This window comes from Magnolia sinica, chromosome 8 (genome assembly GCF_029962835.1).
Source record: "Magnolia sinica isolate HGM2019 chromosome 8, MsV1, whole genome shotgun sequence".
Taxonomy (NCBI): Eukaryota; Viridiplantae; Streptophyta; class Magnoliopsida; order Magnoliales; family Magnoliaceae; genus Magnolia; species Magnolia sinica.
In genome coordinates, this window is record NC_080580.1 from 15,630,039 (window position 1) to 15,651,339 (window position 21,301).

Consider the following 21,301-nt stretch of genomic DNA (forward strand, 5'->3'; position numbering starts at 1 on the left):
ACTTAATGCCTCGGATCACCAAAGGATGTGCCAAATCCGAGGCGTGATTCGCTAAACCGAGACAAAGGTTGAGTCGGTTCGGACGACTCAACAGCATTCCGGGCATGCGTCGGGCGGACCTCCTTACCAGATCGATCATCGCAAGATCAAGCCTCATCCCGGATATCTTGGGATAAGATCTCCGACCCCGAAGCCGACGCCGAAGCTCACGGGATCGGATGAAGGCTCGAGATGAGCACGATCCTATCTCCGTGATACCTGAAGAAGATCCCGCGCACAATATCAGGAAGAGAATCCTCGTGCGATTAAATGCCCCAGCAGCTATAAAAGAGGGCCCCCCGGTCACCTTGGGAGGTACGAAAAGAATTCTCTCTAAAAACTCATCAATATACTTAGACCCAGAATCCAGGCCTGACTTTGGCATCGGAGGGTCCCCTGCTCAAGCCAGGGTCTCCTTTAGGATAAAATGTTATATGAACATATGGCCCCACGTGGAGGGTCGTACTCAGGCAAATTTTCTCGAATTTAAGTATTTTTTAACATATAATATTTAAAATTCTTTTACAACCAATCTGGCTTTTAAAATATGTTTTTAAACTTTATTTTTATGAATGAAATAAAAAAACATTATATAATTAAAATTAAGCTTTCACAGGGAAAAAACATCATGCAATCCAACATGGATATATAGAATAGAATCTCCTTGAATCTTTGTGCCCCTGCATCTCAACCACATCGATGAAATTAAATCTAACCATATCATATAATATAATATAATATAATATAATATAGAAAAATGCTCACACATGACTTGTTGTAGGTCCAAATAAGTTGCATGTGGGACCCACCATGGCGTTTCTCACGTGGGAGTGGATTATGCATGGCCCCGGCTCACCCAATATGGTGCAACTTTGATTGTGGGGCTCACCTTGATGTATTTAGTGTATATCCATGCTATTTAACTATTTTACAACTTATTTTTAAGACATGAGCTCAAAAAATAAAGCAAAATATCACGTGTATCACAACATAGCTAGGAAACTATTGTGATTAAACGCTTGCTATTAAAAACTTCCTAAGGCTTATTGCAATGTTTATTTGCTATCTAATCTGTTGATAAGGTCACACAGATGTGAATGAAGGAAAACAAAAGATCAACTTGATTCAAAACCTGTGGTCTAGAAGAAGTTTTTAATAGCCAATCACCATTATTTCATGTGATGTGGTGCACTTGAGATTCGTATGCACTTCATTTTTTAGCCCATGTCCTAGAATGAGCTGGCAAAACGGATAGACAACATGCATATGCAATATATACATCAAGGTGGGTCCCACAGTCAAGGGTCATACCTTATCCGCTCCCTTTCCACGCACCCACACATACATATGTATGAGAAATGTTCAAACAGGTGGTCTCAATATGAAAATAGGGTGCTCTAAAATCAAGTCAATCCAACCATTAGATGTACTCCATGTGATTGTGGAGGTTTTTTTGGGTGGTTGTTTATTGTTTCCCATGGTGTGCCTCAGCTAATAGTTAGATGGGCCTGATTTTTGGGACACAGTTTCATGGTGGGACAAACTTACTAGATGGGCAAGATGTCATATAAATAATGGTGACTCCCACAGGCCAACTAATTGTAGGCACTTCTAGTTGTGTGTGAACTTGTGTTTTTATGCATATAAAACCGAATTAGCTAATCCAACTAGTTGTGTGTCAGCGTCTGTGTGTGTACGTATAAAACCGAATTAGGGAATCCAATATGCTAAGGTTACCATCATACATCATCTTTCTCCCCATATGTAATATGTGTAATGCATCAATCTGATAATCGAATTGGCCACACACACACTAGATAATCCATTGATTTGAAAGGTGTGCCCCACCTGATGAGCGGATTGGCCCGAATTTTGTACCATGTGATCTTCATGATGGGGCCCACCTTTGGCATGACTTAGATGTCCATCACATCTGACATGGTGGTGGGAAAATTGCGAATCATGGTAAGCTTAGCAGGCTATATGGTTGGATATTGTGATCATTGCTCTCCCAAATAATATTTTAAATGCGGTCCAATCGATGATTTGTCTGAGAATGCCACATTTTGTCAGTCTAATAATTAATTCAACTAATATAAGTCGTTATCAACCATAACAAGCGATGATCCAAAGGTTTGTTTCATGACAAAATCAAGATTAATCCATATCAAAATACTTAAGCTAACCTGCATCGTGTGATGAGGAAGAGAGGAAGGCGAAGGATGACATGGTGTGGAAAACGGCCAATGGCTAGCGCCAAGGTGGCCTTCTCCTCATACAAATAAAATGCATGTATGGCGCGTTTTTGTTTTCTATTTTTCTTTATTTAATGTGGTTGCTAAGCTACAACTATTGTTATGGTATGGTTTTCCTTGTCGATTGTCGATAGACACAAGGGGTCCTTTTAATTCACCATGACTATGATAAACGGTCTATGTTGGACGTTTGTCATTGGCTCCTTTTGACATATCAGCTGGTGATTGGGTGTTCTGAGTCATATATGGGAGTTGATTACCATCATTGACGCGCCATTAATTTAATTTAAATGATTAAAAGAATAAGAAGATTTTCTAATTAAGCTTATAGAAATTAGAACCTAGCTAAGGTTGCGTTTGGATGCGATGGGGAAATAAATTGCAATTTAGTTCAATAGAGAGGAAATGGAACATGTGTAACAACCTTCTTTTAGCAATCCATGCAAGACCATTGGGTCATTTTCACTCTATCCTTAAAAAGATAATTATTACAATTTGATTATGTAGTGCTTCCAAACATGATGTTTTATGAACTCATTGGATTGCAAACTTACAATAGATTAGGCTTATCCTGTACAATGCAGTGTGTGGGGGCCACCATGATGTTTGATGACATTCAATCTGTCCTTGATGTATACCTTCTCATGTTCTCCTTGGCGAACAAAAATCAAGCTAATACAAAACTCAGGTGGGCCACACCAAGTAAAATCATCACAAAAACCTCTAAGATCATGTGGTGTGTGCCACCTGAGTTCATATTATGAAGGGATTGGATGGCATTGCAAAACACGGTGCTCCCCTCTGCAAAGTCTGGAAGGTTTTTAATGGTGAGTACTGTCCCATTCCAACCATTCCCTATGGTGTAGCTCACTTGAGTTTTAGATAAGCTTGATTTTGGGTGTGAATAAAAACATGAAAGAGCGCACATTAATTGTTGATGGATTGGATGTTGTGCACACATCATATGGCTTGTAGGTTAAGCTTTACCTATGATAAGAACTGTAGAAACGCTTTGTATTTTCTATTGATAGTGTGTATATATAGAACAATCACGGTGCTATATTTGTACAACTAAAATGGTGCTACATATGGAATGTACTATGTACTGTACACGGCTGTGTTTGATATGAGGCTTGATTTATGCAATTATTCCATAATTGTCAATAGCTTGATTTGTGCAATTATTCCATAAATGTCAATACTCCCCCTCAAGTTGGAGCATGAAGATCTGTAATGCCCAACTTGGATCTGAAGAAGATAAATAATTCGCGACCCAAAGGTTTTGTGAAGAGATTATCTTGTTGTTGGGAAGTGGGTGAATAAGCCGGAATAAGAAGACCAGCACGAATATGCTCACGCATCAAGTGACAATCAATCTCTATGCGTTTGGTGCGTTCATGGAAAACTGGGTTACGTGCAATGTGAATGACAGCTTGATTGTCGCAGTGAAATAGTGCAGGGTGAGAATGAGAGATTGTGAGTTCACAAAGAATAAAGTGTAGCCATTTAATCTTACAAGAGGTGTTGGCCATGGCATGATATTCAGCTTCAGCAGAAGTGCGAGAGATAGTGAATTGCTTCTTGGTACGCCAAGAGATGGGGCTATCGCCAAGTTTGACAATAAAGCTAGTGGTGGATTGGCGAGTCTAGGGCAACTGGCCCAGTTAGAGTCACAATAGGCAGATAATTGGAAACCGCAGGCTGAAGAGAAAAATAAGCCATAACCGGGAGTGGTCTTCAAATACCGAAGTAACCGGAGGACAGCTTATTGATGGGGCTCACGAGGAGCATGCATAAACTGACTTAAAAGATTGACTGTGTAAGTAATATCTGGACGTGAAATGATCAGGTAGATGAGACGACCAACCAAGCGGCAGTAAGAGATTGAATTAACAAGAGGGGTACCATCAGTGTCATTGAGTTTAAGATGCTACTCCATAGGAAAGTAAGTAGGGCGAGAACCAAGTTGACCAGCATTAGAGAGAATGTCCAGAATATATTTGCATTGGTTGAAAAAAATTCCAGCAGGTGACCGTGCTATTTCAATGCCAAGAAAATACTTCAGATTCCCTATGTCTTTGATCTTGAATGTAGTAGCCAAGTGGTTCTTGAGAGCAGATCGGGAGGTTAACAAGAATGTCATCAACGAAAAGAAGTTTATTTTTGGCGTTGAGAGCCATATGTATGGAATGTCGCCATGAGGGGTAATTGTCGCCAGGGAGAAGTTCTGGAACCAAGGTTGCTCCAGGGTTGTCGGTAGTAGTTAGGAAATATGGTGAAGTGAGATCACTGATGAGTTGGGATGGGGTTTGGCTGGGTTCAGCCATGGAAACAGAAATATTAGAGAGTCCGAAGAACGAGACGCTTTGATACCATGATAAGAAACGTAGAAATGCTTTGTATTTTCTATTGAGAGTGTGTATATACAGAACAATCACGGTGCTATATTTGTACAACTAAAATGGTGCTACATATGGAATGTACTATGAGCTGTACATTGTTGTGCTTGATATGGGGCTTGATTTGTGTAATTATTCCATAACTGTTAATAGCTTGATTTGTGCAATTATTCCATAACTGTCAATAACTTATAAAGCTTTATAAAGCTTTATAGTAGCTAACATGGAGTGTGTGTACTGACATGGTTATGTACTAACAAGCTAACCCAAAAAAAAAGGAAAAAAAAAGTTTTGTAGTGGATCCTAGCCTGCTTCAACAAATACAATTTGATTTTGTGGTGCATCCAAACATGTCTATAAAGTCATTGCACCATGTTCATGTCATTTCTTCTTGAAGGGAGATGCTTAGGTCCGAATAACACTTTGGTGGATGTTTATGTCACCATGGGTCCCAGCTTGATACATGTGTTGCATATCCATGATGTCCATGCCATTTCTTCCTGAAGGGAACGGCATAGGTGTTACCCGGGTAACAGGTTCGTGGATGTTTAATGTGACCGTGGGACCAACTTTCTATATATATATATATATATATATGAAAAGGTTCCATGCGGTCAAGCTGTGTGGGCCCCATCATGATGCGTGTCGAACATCTACCCCATCAATCAGATGCACTATTCCATGGTGGGCCTAGGGCTTAAAAATCAAGTCAATCCGTTACTTGTGTGGGCCACACCACATACAAAAATTGAGGAGGGGTTACCCTCCATTAAAACATTCATAATCATTTGTTGGGCCCACCAAGATGTGGTTCACAAATCCAACCCATCCATTATGTGTGTCCCACTTGGATGAAGGGTCAGACCAAGTTTCAGACGCATCCAAATTTTAGGTGGGCCCCATCAAGTGCTTTTATATGTTTTAAGCATGTCTTCACATGATTTTAGATGGTATGGCCCACCTGAGTTCCGTATATGGCTGATTTTTGGGATATCCCATAATTTAAAGGGGACCCATCAAATGCCCAGTGTTGATTTTTGATACGCATCACGGTGGGGCCCACATAGCATGACCTCATGGGAAGTTCCCATGAGCTCTCGCCCGCATAGAACCCCTTCCCTATACACACACACACACACGTGGAACTTCCCATGAGGTTGAGTTGTGTGGGCCCAACCATGATGCGTGTCGAACATCTACCCCATCAGTTAGATGCACCATTCTATGGTAGGCCTAGGGCTTAAAAATCAAGTCAATCTGTAACATGTTGGGCCACACCACATACAGAAGTTGATAGGGGCTACCCTCCATTAAAACATTCATAATCATTTGTTGGGCCCACCGAGACGTGGTTCACAAATCCAGCCCATCCATTATGTGTGTCCCACTTGGATGAAGGGTCAGACCAAGTTTCAGATGCATCCAAATTTCAGGTGGGCCCCACCAAGTGCTTTTATATGTTTTAGGCCTAATGTCTTCACATGATTTTAGATGGTATGGCCCAGAGTTCCATATACTGATTTTGGGCATATCCACATATATAATTGATAGGGGCTACCCATCACATGTTAATGTTTGTCACACATCATGGTGGGGCCCATACTACCTCATGGGAAGTTGTCATGAGCTCGACCGCATAGAACCTGGTTCACAAATCCAACACATCCATTATGTGTGTCCCACTACATATGCTCACCTGCACACGTGTCATGGGTGTCGAATCCGAACGTTCCATAATGTGGAATCCCATGAAACCTCGGTGGGAATTTTCACCCGATCTAAGATTCTGGTGGGCCATATGTAAGAGAAATGCAAATCAAGGATGAAACTATTTTGCATTTTTATGGCCCATCGAAGTTTTGGTTCAATAGTAGAAATTTTGGGATATCCAGTAAGGGTTTCAATGAGGTTCTCCTTCAAATGGACTGTTAGATTTTCAAGACATCATCGAGATATGATGAGTTCTCACACAAGTTAACACGAGTTTCCTGAGAATTGATGCCCAGCTGATCTCCAACGCATATATATATATATATATATAGACACACACACACACACACACACCAGCTCATTTTAGGGCATGGCTTCAAAAATTAAGAAAATCTATATATACACACCAACTCATTTTAGGGCATGGTTTCAAAAATTAAGAAAATCCAAATCTCAAGTGGACCACACCATAGGAAACAGTGGTCATTGAACACCCACCACTAAAAACTTCCTAAGGCCCATCATAAAGTTTATTAGCCATCCAACCTATTGATAAGATCACACGGACTTGGATGAAGGGAAAACAAAAATATTAGATTGATCCAAAACTTTTGTGGCCTCCAAGAAGTTTATAATGGTGGGCATTCAATCCCTATTGTGTGGTCCACTTGAGATTTGGGTCTACTCCATTTTCTGCATCATGCACTAAAATGAGCTGAAAAAGCTGATGAATGGTGTGGATATATAACACATACAACAAGGTGGGCCCCACCCTCACAGAAACACCCACAATGTGTGTTGCACCAAATCCGCTCCCCTTCCTGAATTGCCACTTGGATGAGATTAGAAATTGGCATGTCCTTTTGGTGGGGTTAGGTCTTGAATGGTCAGTCCATGGTTTTCGGGAAACTTTATTTTCAAGAAATTGTGTAAAAGAAAACTTGGTCTTGAATATTTGTTCTCAAATATGATTTTCCTATAAATTTTGGTCCTAATTTCAAATTTTGTTTTTTGTAAAATAAATTTTTTTTGAGAAAATTTTCATGACTGTTATTAACATGTGCTAAACTAACACGTGCATATAGATGCTTGAAGATAGACGATGACACGAGTTGGTGCTTAAGCTTAATGGTGTCACATGCGACACATAAAAGATGCTTGAAGGTGTGCAGTAATAAATGTGACACAAGCAACATAGAAACACCTTTGTGTGGCATGTGGAAGCTGGAAGTTAGACGGTGACATATGTATGCATAAGCACATTGGCACATGTGGCATGTTGTTATATGTGTGTCACTTAAAGAATGATTGCAGATGGAGAGTTGCGTATGTAGAGGAAAAGTAAAAGTTAGCAAATGTGGTAAATGTGAGGCGCTTTTTATATACAAACTTAAGTAAAGATGGATAGTAGCACACATGATGACAAAGTGGCATGTGTATGGTATGATACAAGATCATGGATAATAAAACATTTACTCGTGTTAAATATGAGGCGTTGGGAGATAGGCGGTGGCACATACGGCTTTAACCCTTGAAAAATTCATTTTTCTTCCATAATAAGAAAATGTTTTCCTTTGGGGGAGGTGAGAAAGTAAGTTTGTTCATTTTCCAATAAAACTAAAAAGTAAGAAATAACTTTTTCTGCTAATTTTTGCAAGTCAACCTTTACAAACAATAAGAAATTAGTTTCATAGAAAATAGTGTTTTATTTTATTCTCTTTCCTTTTCATGAACCCAAACAAATCCTAAGAATTTTAAATTTTATTAAACAATTCCTCTGATAATTGAACTAGCAGTTTCTTAGAGAAAAATGACAAAAATGCCTATCTTTTTTCCAAAAGGTGGTGAAGTTGAGCATTGTAGAGATCACGTGTCATATATGTGACATCCAACCCATTCAACAGGTGCAACATATCACAGCGAGCAGACGAATCAAACTTGAAGCTGACCCAATCACTGGTGGGCCACACATGAATTAGGAGGTTTTTGGGTAGCAAAGATTGTTTCTATGTTGTCTCCCACCTAATGATTGGATGAGCCTGATTTCAGATTGTATGATCGTCATGGTGGGGTGCTCCCTTAATGGTTTGACCCACCTATATTGGACGGCTTTGATTGCCTGCACACGTTACACAATGGAACGTGAGATGGGGACATGTCGGCTCCACTCGAATATTAATAATGATATTAAAACTTTTGGGAGTAGTAAACTCATAGCAATTAATGTATGTATAAAAATTAAGTAGAGATGCTCAGTGCTCACAATGCATTATAAGCTATCATGCTCCTAGTTGCATTTGGACACTTAGAAAGTCCATTCCATTGATCCAGGCTGTTTATTAGGTACAACAAATTTCATGTGCTAACATGAGAATATTAGCACATGAGAATATAAATTACACGGACAAATATTAACCATTTGATCATCGGCCCTAAATATTATTGGTCAAGATCATTTACACAAAATAGGCTTTAGTAACTATCTGATCCATTTGTTAAGGACCACGATGGATTGCTTATGATTCTAAAGAACCACCTTAGTTAGACAAATGTAACCATCCAGTCCAAGACTTGAGAAAAGGATGGCTACTAAACCAAAATCATCAAACTGGTACGGTTCATATTTTGGTTAAGAAACGGCTTTAAGCCGCTCCTGATTTGAAACGGTAAGGAGCCGTACCAGATTCATTGTGTTATACATTGTTCTTTCCACTATTTTGTTGTTGTGTCCCGATTGAGTGTTGGATTTTATTATTTCTTCTTATTTATTTTATTATTTTATTTTGAAACAAATGAACGGAATGGATTCGATTAAAAACCTCTGAGTGGACCCCACAAGGCCCAAGAGGCACATTACTCTATATCTGCCACAGACTACCGATAGGTTCTAACCCTTTTCATACCCCAAAATCCCTAAATTCCTCATTTTGCATCTTCGTCTCCGTCTCTCAATCTCCCTCTCTCTCTCCCTCTCTTTCGATCTTCCGATCTCAACCCCCTCTCTCGATCTCCCTCTCTCTCCCTCCTCCCTCGATCTCCCTCTCCCGATCTCAACCCTCTTTCTCTCCCTCCCTCTCACTCTCCCTCCCTCTCTCGATCTCCCTCTCGTTCTGTTTAACAGGTCTGGCGGTATGACTTTCCCAACTTCGAGAAATATTCCACAAGATCAGTGAGTGCTGGTGCAGACGATGCAGCCTTCGTCGTCATGTCACCAGCGAGCTTCAAAAGTGCGTCGTGAAATGGCTGTGGCATAGATCCCAAAGCTTCATCTACACCAGCACTGACGCGAGGAGGCAGTTGAATCCCAACACTTGGAGATCTTGTGGGAGTTGAACTCTCTGCAAGTGATTTGGTGCCAGGTGTCCTAATTTTATTAGTGCTCAACAGCACATTTATCCTCAAGGGATTCAAGCGCTGAGTTACAACAGCATTACACAGATCATCATTATCCACAAGTGTTACAGCATCACCATCTTCATCAACATATGTAAGGGTGAAATCAGCATCTGGGTTGAGTTTGAAAAGGTCAAGGATCTTTGCTCTCAGTTCATCCACATTGAGTTTTAAATGGCAAAATTAGAGGGAAAAAAGGTTTCCCCAAGAAAATTGCAACCGAAACAATGAAAAGTGCAAAGGTAAAGCACTTTCCTTTCATCGTTTCTGTAGGAAAACAAACAGGTGCAAGGGATTTCCTTCCGCTAGTGCTGATGTCAGTTTATTATACACTTGTGTCACAATTTCACTTTCCCTTGCATTCCCCTAGTTCACACCGAATCCAAACGGGCAGCAAAGGAAAAGATAGGATGAGAGAAGAAATATCTTTATTGAAACCAAAGCAAAATACCCGAAGTCATGTAAATACTCCATAGTAATCAAACCAATGATAAACGATACAAGATTACCAGCAGGGAAAAAAATGATGTTGAAATTCTATGAAAAGGCTCTTGAAAACTACAGGTTAACTGAACTCATGTTTTCATGATCCATGTGGCGGAGAGCTTAGTTTCTTTTAATGTCCTTTTGGCATCAATTCTATTGTCAAATGCATTACCGATCTTTTTAATTGCAACCTCTTCATGCGTCTCTGCATTCACCGCAGCACTATAGAAATAGAAATAGAAATAAAATCACAATTAGGTTAAAGAATAGAGATGAAACAATCAACAATTAGAGTGAAATAGGCAGTGGCATTCAGTCATTACACTCCAACAAAGTGAGATATTCAGTCATTCAGTCATCTGGGTGTCAAAATATTTGAAGTATAGTTACAATGATACAGCTGTTAAAAAAATAGGTTAAAGTATAGTTACAATGATACAGCTGTTAAAAAAAAAGGTTTCAATGAAACTTGTTTGACCTGCTGAGGATACTCAATGAGAGTAAGATTGTCAATCCTACTCTCGCCATGTGCCAATGTAACACGTGCATGTGAAATCCAAGCCATTCATGCAGATTGGTCCTACCTTGTATGCATCATGGTTAGAAAAAACAGGACGGTCTAGTTATTAGAATCATCGATGCTATGCATTTAATGTGGACCGCTGGTCGTTTTCTTCTAACCATCCACTTTATTGTACACCTGTGGCCCACCCAACAACCACACCGGCATGATTTTCAGACCATGGCACATACAATTATGCATGCACATGGACCTGCCAAACAGGTCATATACCCACCGCTTTTCTAAACTACAAAAAAAGAGTGAGTTTCAACTTCAGCAGAAATTCCCTCCATGTCACTCAAATACACTCTTGCATGAAGCACTTCAATGCATTTGCCAAACACTTGTGGTGGTCCACGTACTTGCTGATCTGAGGGTAAATCGGGCAAGCCATACATGCTTATGCACATGCTAACTGCCTAGTGACAAAATTAAAAAAAAAAAATCCAAGATATGACACAAAATCCAAGTCAACTTGAATTTTTGAGAATAGGTCAAATCACATAACTCATGGGACTGTTGAGTATACATGGAAGGCCAATGGAAGCTACTAACACCATCCTCATTATAAAATCCTAATAGTGAGTTGTCATCAGAGAAACTCTAACATGTTCAAAAACTCAAGAACTTAGATTCGATGTTCAGCCGGGTCTTGTTGACTCAACTTATGTGAGTCTTGACTCAACCCAGGCAAATCTTTACTTGACTCAACCCATACCTAATAATTAATTTAATTATTTTGTAAATATTATTACACAGTTGTGTGAGGACAAATAATAAACAAACTGAAGAAACTTCAAACAGCCAGCACTTGCAAAAGCTGGTTTGATATGGTAGAGAATGGCAGAGAATTTAATCTCGTTCTTTTTCTTATATATTTCCATATTTATTCTTTAAATGTTTGTACTTATGATTCTTTGTTAACTGACATTGTTAATTAGTATTTAGGCCAATATGCTTGCCCTGTTTGTTAATTAGTAATTAGTAGTTAGGCCATCATAGCACCACCACTCACTGAGTTTAACTGATCACTGAGTCCAAGTGTTTTCTTTTAAATTTGGAGTTGGGTTCAAAGAGTAAAAGACCCCATTGCTGCCAATGGTAGCAATTAGCATTTATAGCTGCACGGTGGACACCAAAACAGGGAGTCACTTTTAGAAAAGGTAAAACACCTTTAGCATTTAGGTGAGGCTGGATGTAGAGGACATTGAAGCTTCTGTCAAAGCTCTTTATCTATGCATTTAGTAATCAGATGTCCACATTTTATGTAAATTCCATACCCACAATATGCTCGACTATTTGACTGATACTTTTTTTTTTTCTCTCTATAAAGCTTATGCTCGGCGTGGGAAGTTTTTATCCTCTTTTCTTTGTTTATACAAGTTGTAACACTTATATGGATGGTATTGCATTGATTTTCCTTGAATATCTCTTGAATATTTTCTGTTTGTACTCTTTCACTGGATTCATTTGTGTTACTATAATGTCTTATTTCTCTCGAGTGTTAGTTTCTACTGGGTTGCCAATTGTTTCCAGGTGCTACTGTATTAGGTCACAAATAGATTGTGATGGATAGATGTTAACTGTCACGTCGTATGCTGCTTCATTATGTTGGTCATGCAGCAAAATAAACCCAGTGAAGTCTTGTAAATTTCCATCTGAATCAAGTTTGGCTGAAATGTCCTGAAAAGTGTGTGCATGTAGGCTTTCTTAGATCCTCAAGAGTCGGCTGAAAAGTTGACTTGGTATTTTGAATGAGAAATTCCTCGGAGAGCTACAGTGCTGCTTGAAACTTTACTGTAAACTCGATAGCTTGATACTTGTATGAATCGCATTACGTCAAGCTTAAATGAAATCTTTTGTGCAGGATGATAGTGTTAAATGGAGAGCATCGCAAGTTATTTCAAGTTCACTTAGTATTCACTTATTATTGCAACGGACCCTATGGCAGGGGAAACTACTCTTATACAACTGATTTTCGGGGGTTACCTTCGATCTAAGGTACGTCTATGGTCCTCGAGATTGAGAGCATTTTCATCAGATCTTTGTATTCTTTTTTAGTTTGAGTCATCGTGGTTTTTACAACAAAATTTTGTACTGAGTACTGAATAGCTGCTGGAAATTTGAATGGTTATTGTAGATAAGGTGCATGAAGTGCCAAGGCAAGTCTGAGAAGCATGAACGGATGATGGATCTAACTGTTGAGATACATGGGGATATTGGAACTCTTGAAGAAGCACTTGCACAATTTACGGCTACTGAAATCTTGGATGGAGACAATAAATACCACTGTAGCAGGTTGTTTGGTGCTTGTCTGTTTTGACTCAAAGATGTATATTGCAGTCAATAGGTGCCAGGAAATGACATAATACCAATCATCATTGTCTAAACCTTATCCCGACTAATTGGGTTTGGCTACATGAATCCTGTTCCACCATTCACTCGATCAAGGACCATATCGTCAGTTAAACTGTAGGTCAGCAAGTCTTTTCTCACACGCTCCACTCACATCCTTCTGGGCCTACCTATTACCTTTTTAGAGCCTTGAACCAACTCTCTCCTAACAGGTGCAGGAGAATCTTCACAATGAGACTCTCGATTGTGACTCGACTAGTAGTAGTCCCAATAGATAGAATAATGGAGAGCAGATTGAGATGATTTGGTCACGTCCCAATAGATAGAATAATGGACCAGGGTCTATTGGTGGTGCAATGGGGTATGGTGATTTGCAGTCCTTGAGCTTGTCTATGAGCCCTGGTTCTCAATCTGCTGTGTTACAATTGCTGCACAACAGCTATCATATGGTGGGGCTGATTTTGTAGCCATGGACATAGGTGGGCCAGAAGTAGCCAATTCATAGGAAGTCCATTGATACATTTGGGCAGAGAACATCACAATATAGAGGTGTTACAAGGTCAGTAGGAGCCGTTTTTCTCTCCTCTTATTTATCGTTTTTGTTTTTTGGTTATTTTAGTTCATATATGGTGGTTTGTCATTGTAACTATTTTTGGGGCTTTTAGTCTCTTGCAGTGGATCATGGCGAACCTGGTGAAGCATCAGGATGTGCAGGCCAAGCTGGTGGAAGAGATCGATCAGGTTGTGGGGGATGGACAAGAAGACATTGAAGAGGAGGATTTGCAGTGGATGTCATATCTGAAGGCAGTGATCATTCTAGAAAAGAGCAAGGAATCGTTGGATTATAGAAGCCTGGAAATGAAATGTTGAATTGAAATTGGAAATTGGAATTGAAATTGAAATGTGTACTAGAAAAGAAGGAAAAGATTGTGTGAATCATTTTATTATCTTTTTCTTTTATTTGTGTAATTATCTGGCATATAATACAAGTAGATTACATACCCAACTCTTTCTCATACAATGAACAAAGGGGTTTAAAATTGTTCTTAAAATTCCGTCCTAAAATTTGACCGTTGGCAACATTAATAGGCATTCAAAAACGTTTCTAAAATTGTGCCTGAAATGAGAACATTGGTACTAGAATGGTTTAAAACTGTTCCTAAAATTTCATTTCTAAAAATTGAAACGGTACCCAAAACGGTTCTGAACCGTTCTTGATTTTCTGCGATGCCTCATTTAGGAATGGTTTGAAACTGTTCCTGAATCATTTAGGAACGGTTTTAAACCGTTCCTAAATGACGATTTTAGTGTAATGCTATAGAAAATAAGACGAAATCAAGGACGGATTGATCATCCCATTAGTGGTTTTGTGCATGTCCCATGAAATTTTTTCTGAACGCAATGGACTATCTAGTGAACTAGATGGTTAGACTGGCTACATTTGTTCACCAAGGTGAAGCTAATGTTTGGTGGAGATCTAATAAGAGATTGGTTCCAATGGAGCATTTATGGGCTTAGAGTGAATTTGGTAACAAGTTCTACAAGAAGTACTTTCTTATGGCTTACCGTATTAAGAAGATGGTCGAGTTCATGAAGTTAGAGTAGGGGGTTATGATAGTGGCTCAATATGAAGTGAAGTTCGTTGAATTATCCAGATGTCTCAAAGGTAGTAGAAGACATCAAGAAGTACTATGAAATTATTGATAAAGATCTATGGGCCAAAAAAGACAATGAACAGTCTTGCGCACAATTGAGAGAGCATCAGAATAGGACCGCACCTACTTAGCAGCAACGGTTAGAAAAGAAGTAGTAGACCAATGCCCCGAGCACCGAATAGTTAGGAGTAACCCTTCGCAAGGAATTGTACATATTGCAGAAAGTATATGCACAAGATGTAGTTTCGCAGGACCCAACTCAGAGACATCAGACATATGTCACCGCTTCAGCAGTCATCCCCTCGACTACCATCTCTTGCATCGACTCGGCAGTTTGTCTAGTCACTCCAAATGTCCCAACCTTCACACTCATATCCTCAAGTGTTGCATTCAGTGCCTCTTCAACCATCGGAGAACTATTAGAATCAACATAAGAAAACATCTCCTCGTACAAATTCTCTCAAGGAGGGCAACCCTTCAGACAACAACCTAAACAAGCCAAGGTTTACACCATCGCACCTGCTGAAGAATTCGAAGCCAATAATAACATTATAGAAGGTACGGTCATTATGTTTGATAAGCCTATTGCTATATTGTTAGATTTTAGAGCTTTGATATCATTTGTTGTAATTGCAGTAGTTGAATGTTTAGAAGTAAAACCAATAAGTCTAAGTATAACGATTTTGTTAGAATCACCTATATAAAAAATCGTCACTTTGGACAAAATATGCAAATCCTGTGAAATTAGAATATAAAGTATCTTGATGTCAATAGACTTAGTAGTGATGGATATGAAGGGGTATGATGTCATTCTAGGGATGGATTGACTTCTTTCTTATCACACCAAGATTAACCATCATGCAAAGATTGTTACTTTCTCTATTCCAATGAGAGAGCCTTTCCAAATTCGAGGATGGAAGAAGGACAAAAAAGTGGAACACATTATGGTGCTGAAGGATGGAGAATCGCAACAGTTAGCGTTGGAGAAAATTGTGATTGTGAGAGATTATCCCAAGGTTTTTAGAATATATCAAGTTTGTCACAATGAAGAGAGGTAGATTTCAACATTGACCTCTTAGCAGGAACCACACCTATATCAATATAGCCTTATCGAATGCCACCGGTTGAGCTGTAGGAGCTCAAGAAGTAGTTAGAAGAATTGAAGACTTAGGGTTTTATCAGAGCAAGTATTTCACGTGGGGTGTACCGGTTCTTTTTGTGAAGAAGAAGGATGGAAGCATGCAGTTGTTCATAAATTATCGTTGGTTGAACGAAATGACGATTAAGAATAAATATCCATTCCCACGTATTGATGATTTATTTGATTAGCTGAAGGGAGCTTATTACTTTTCTAAAATTGACTTGAGGTTAAGTTATCACCAATTGCGAATTTAAGAAGAAGACATTTATAAAAACGGATTTCCGGGCATGCTACGAGCACTATGAATTTCTGGTAATGCCTTTTGGGTTGACCAATGCCCTAGGTGTATTCATGAATTTGATGAATAGGGTATTCCAACTGTATTTGGATCAATTTATCATTATGTTTATTGATGATATACTGATTTATTTGAAGACCAGTGAAGATCATGAGAAGCACTGAAGAACATTGTTATAAACCTTGAAGAAAATCAATTGCATTCTAAATTCTTGAAGCGTGAGTTTTGGAAGGAGAGCGTTATGTTCTTTAGGCACATAATCACAAAGGATGAAGTTGTTGTAGATCCTACAAAGGCTGAACTAGTGGTTAAGTGGGAGTAGCCCACAACTATCTCAGATATCCAGAGTTTTCTTGGACTGGTTGGATACTAAAAGAGATATATCAAGGACTTTTTGAAGAAATCCGTCCCGTTGACAAATTTGACTCGAAAGGGTGTGCCATTTAAGTGGACGAAAAATGTGAAGAAGAATTCGCTGAGCTAAAGCAACTTTTAACCTTGACACCTACTTTCACTCTTCAACAAGAGAGAGAGAGAGAGAGAGAGAGAGAGAGAGAGAGAGAGAGAGAGAGAGATTCGTGATGTATACAAATGCATCGATTTTAGGGCTCAGCTGTGTGTTGATACAAGAAGACAAAGTGGTAGCATATGAGTCAAGGTAGTTGAAGAATCACGAGGACAATTATCTGATTCATGTCTCGGAGTTAACTGCCATTATGTTTTTGAAAAGGCCGAGTTAAGAGTCCTGGGGGGAATAGGACTATGCCAAATTAAAAATTAAATGCGGAAATGGAAATAAACAAAAGTAAATAAAGATAGCACTTAAACAATCCCACAATGCAGAAATAAATAACAACCTCAAATGTATAATTATTGAGAGGTTGATATAAATGTTGATCTAAGGATAACCTTACACCAAAAACTAATGGCTTATAGTAGGACAACCTAATTCCTAGAACGGTCTGTGTATCAAAATCTCAAACCGATATAGAGGAATAAAGAATAAAAATAGTAAAGAAAATAACTAAGCTATTATGGCATTCCCACACTTGATAAAAAAATTACAACATTCTCCACAAATGCTTAAAAAGAAATTACAACATCCACACTGCTACAATCAATTATTAACCATAAGGCCAGAAATTATAGTGGTTTGCTTGTGTGTACACCAACTATTTAGAAAAAACAGCCATACAACTACTCCACTCCCAATATCCTCAGACAGTGGATATTGGCGTTTACTATGAAATAGGTTTTTCAAGGTTCACCTAAAACCTTCACAATTGTGTCTTTCAAGTGGACTTACACAATTCAAAAACCCTACACTCTGAGTTTTCTGGATCACCTTAGACAAACCAAAAGAAAGTAATTTTTCCTCGCACAATCTCAAAGAAACTAAAAGAATAGATTTACAGAAATGTAAAATACTTATCTGGATATTCTCCTTTGATGCAGCCTGGTAGAACCAATTCGGAGTAGAAGTTCAACATAAATGTTCAATGTTCACACTCACTTATGAAAAGGTTCTAAGTTCTAAATGATTTTTAGATTAAATCACCTTAGGCTAGTCTGATTTGATTTTGATTCCAAGAAATGAAAAAACTTCAATCCCTTCTTCAAATAAGATTGGAATATAGAACTCAAAATCAAATACAAAAAGCTAATTAAAGAGAATATTAAATAAGTATTAAATAGCTTAAGAATATCACAAACTTATCTCTCAGAGTGGTGTTTTGATTTTTCTTGAATTGAATGAAAAACTTTGAAAATCGTGCTCTATTTATAAGTGTAAAAACTGTTCACTAGACTAGCCCAGAGGTCAGCTCAATTGGTCGAAAGACCAATAAAATTTTGAAATTTCGGGCGCGATAAGATAAAGTTGTTTCATGACTGGTCGAGTGGAAGGTTCAACCGGTCGAGTCCTGCTCATGACTGGTCATGTGGGACCCAATTTGGTTGCCGGACTTTGAGTCGAGCCTGCTCGACTGGTCGAGCACTGTTCACTCGACTGATCAAGCAGTCTCTAGGACTGGTCGAGGATCCAACTAAAAATCCTGAAAATTAGTAACAAACCTTGGACTGGTTGAGGAAATTCTTAGACTGGTCGAGCCAGTACTAAGACTAGTCAAACATAGGCTAAGACTAGTCGAGAAATATCCTATACACTTATAAAGTGACCCAATTTAAGTATGCAATCAATATGACCTAACCTATGGTTAATCTAGGGTCATTCATACCTTATAAGTGATATTTGAACATTGAAAACTTCTTTTGCTTCGGTTGATGTTGATCACTAAGTACTCGAAGCTTGATATCTTGACGTACTTAGAATCTTGAACTTGAAGTACTTTTGAAGCTTGAACTTGAAGTATATGACTTGTATTTCACTTTGAGCTTTGAGTTCCAAAGAAGAGTACTTTGTCTTGACATAGATGAAGCTTTGAAACCTTGAACTATTGAAGCTTGAAAGATTGAACTATCACTTGGTGTTGTACTTGAACTTGTATATCTCTTGATCTTGCATTTGAAGTTCTTTAGGTAAAGAGACCTTTGTTCTTGTACATGAGATGCATGATCTTGAATATGTAGATGAGCTTCACAAGACACAGATTCCAAGAGGTTTTGACATTACAAAATTTGACAATCATAGGAGTTAGAAAATATAACACTTAACAGTTTTCTCTTAAGATTTGGTAAAATTATCTTTATGCCGAGCGGTTTGATCTTTTCACCAATCACAAGAACATTCGTCATTAGTTTTTACAGAAAAATCTGAATATGAGGTAGAGAAGATGGGTGGAATTTCTGAAAGACTACGATTTTGAATTATCTCATTATCCCAAGAAGGCGAATTTAGTGGCTGATGCTCTACGTAGGAAGTAGTATACGCAACAAAGCATAGTGATGTTAATATTTTAAGAATAGATGATGCCAGATTTTGTAGAGGAGTTTGAGGTAAAGTTACAGTTTCGGGAACGACGCATTCATCTTGGCAATATAATGATAAAACAAACCTTAAAGGAATTGATCATAACAGCTAAAGGAAATGATTAGTTACTGAAGATGATAACTAAACACCCAGATAAAGATGCATCATAATAGAAGATTTCAGAAGATAAATGTATTCGGTATCATGATCGTCTATATGTGCTTAATATTTTGGAGTTGAAAGAAGATATTTTAACGGAAGCACATCGATCTAAGTTCACGATTCACCTTAGAGGCATTAAGATGTATCAGAATGTGAAGTGAGCATTTTGGTGGCAAAATATGAATAAGGAGATAGCCAAATATGTATCTCGATGTTTTACCAGTTAGCAAGTGAAGACTGATCATCAGAATCCATTTGATTTATTATAGACTCTAAATGTACCAAAGTGGAAATGGGATTACATCTCCATGGATTTTAGAGTTATAATTCCATTGACTTAGAAGAAACATGACTCCATATAAGTAGTCGTCAACCGACTGACGAAGTCAGCACATTTCATTCCTATTTACATTAATTATTCGATCGATGTGCTTGCCAAATTATATATCAAAGAAGCAATATAGCTACATGGAGTATTGAGTTCTATTGTATCAGATCGTAACCCACATTTTACTTCGTGTTTTTGGACAAGTTTGCAAGAAGCCATGGACACTAAATTGGACTATAGTGCGGCTTATCATCTGCAATCAAATAAACAGACGGAGCGTGTGAATCGGATACTTGATGATATTTTTCATGATTGTGCCCTCGACTTTAAAAGAAGTTGAAATGACAATCTACGTTTTACAGAATTTTCATGTAACAACCGTTACAGTATTGGGATGACTCCTTAAGAAGCGCTTTATGGGCGTCGTGCAAAGTTTTTGGATTGAAGTGGGAGAAAAGAGGTTAGTTGGACCCGACATTGTTCAAGAGGCCATTAAGAAGGTAGAGCTTATTAGGAAGCGATTACAAGCAACTCAAAGTAGATAAAAGAGTTATATGGACAATCATATGCATGATTTGGAATTTTCGGTTGGGGACTGTGTTCCTAAATGTCTAAATGATGAAGGGACTGATGCGTTTTGGTATAGAAGGAAAGTCGGCTCCTCAATTTATAGGACTTTTCAAAATATTAGAACGAGTTGGAACAATAGCCTATCGTCTAGTATTACCACCTTAGTTAGCTAGTGTTCATAATATTTTTCATATATCGATGCTTCGGAAGTGCGAAAGAGACGCGTCACATATCATCAATGCACAAGATCTCGAGCTATAGAAAGATATAACTTACATAGAAAGATCAATTAACATTTTGGAACATAAAGAACATGTGTTACGAACTAAGACCATGCCACTGGTCAAAGTGTTATGTACTTATTATGGAGTTGATGAAGCATCCTAAGAGCAAGAAGTGGAGATTCGTGAGAAGTATCCTCATTTATTTGACAACTAGTTAAGGTAAATTTCAAGGACAAAATTTTCTTTTAGGAGGGTAGAATGTAACATTCCTGAATTTTTGAGTCACATAAAACCTCAGATTAATTAGATTAAAAATTTAATTTTGTAATTAATAATAAAACCAAAACATCTAGCATGTTAGTAGAGGCACTCTCAATGGAGGGTAAGGTCAGAGGATCGATTCTTGTTACCGTTTTAAATTCATTCTTTTAGCCTTTTATGCATTTATAATTAAAAATTCCTAGATCTATATCATGAACCGGGCTGATCAGCCTTATGACCATTGTCTTGATTTATGGAAGTTTTGGAGAAAAGATGAAGGTTTTGATTTTGAAACTTCTTACAAGTTTTGGTATCACTATATAAAGGATTGGAAATTCATTTTTAAAATTTATTTCTATTTTCTTATTTTTCCTCATGGATTCGAGGTATTTTTGTGACGAGTCCAGAGAAGCTATGTGGATTCCAAGTAGTTATCCCCTTGAGGAAGACGGTGATAGACCTCATCATGCCTATCCCTTTTCTTTGTTTCTTAGGCCTCCTAACGCATAGTTGGCCTCCCACATCGGCCCGACA

The 21,301-nt window shown here is 38.3% G+C and overlaps 1 long non-coding RNA gene across 2 annotated transcripts; it reads left to right on the plus strand.

Annotated features, from left to right (window-relative positions):
- The first annotated feature begins 13,676 nt into the window (after positions 1-13,676).
- On the plus strand, positions 13,677-14,203 carry LOC131253880 (uncharacterized). Of its 2 annotated transcripts, none has more exons than XR_009175328.1 (2): positions 13,677-13,758; positions 13,865-14,203. It is a non-coding gene; the product is annotated as an uncharacterized LOC131253880 (long non-coding RNA). The 2 variants fall into 2 exon arrangements; XR_009175327.1 differs by having other exon boundaries at positions 13,875-14,203.
- Positions 14,204-21,301: the final 7,098 nt, after the last annotated feature.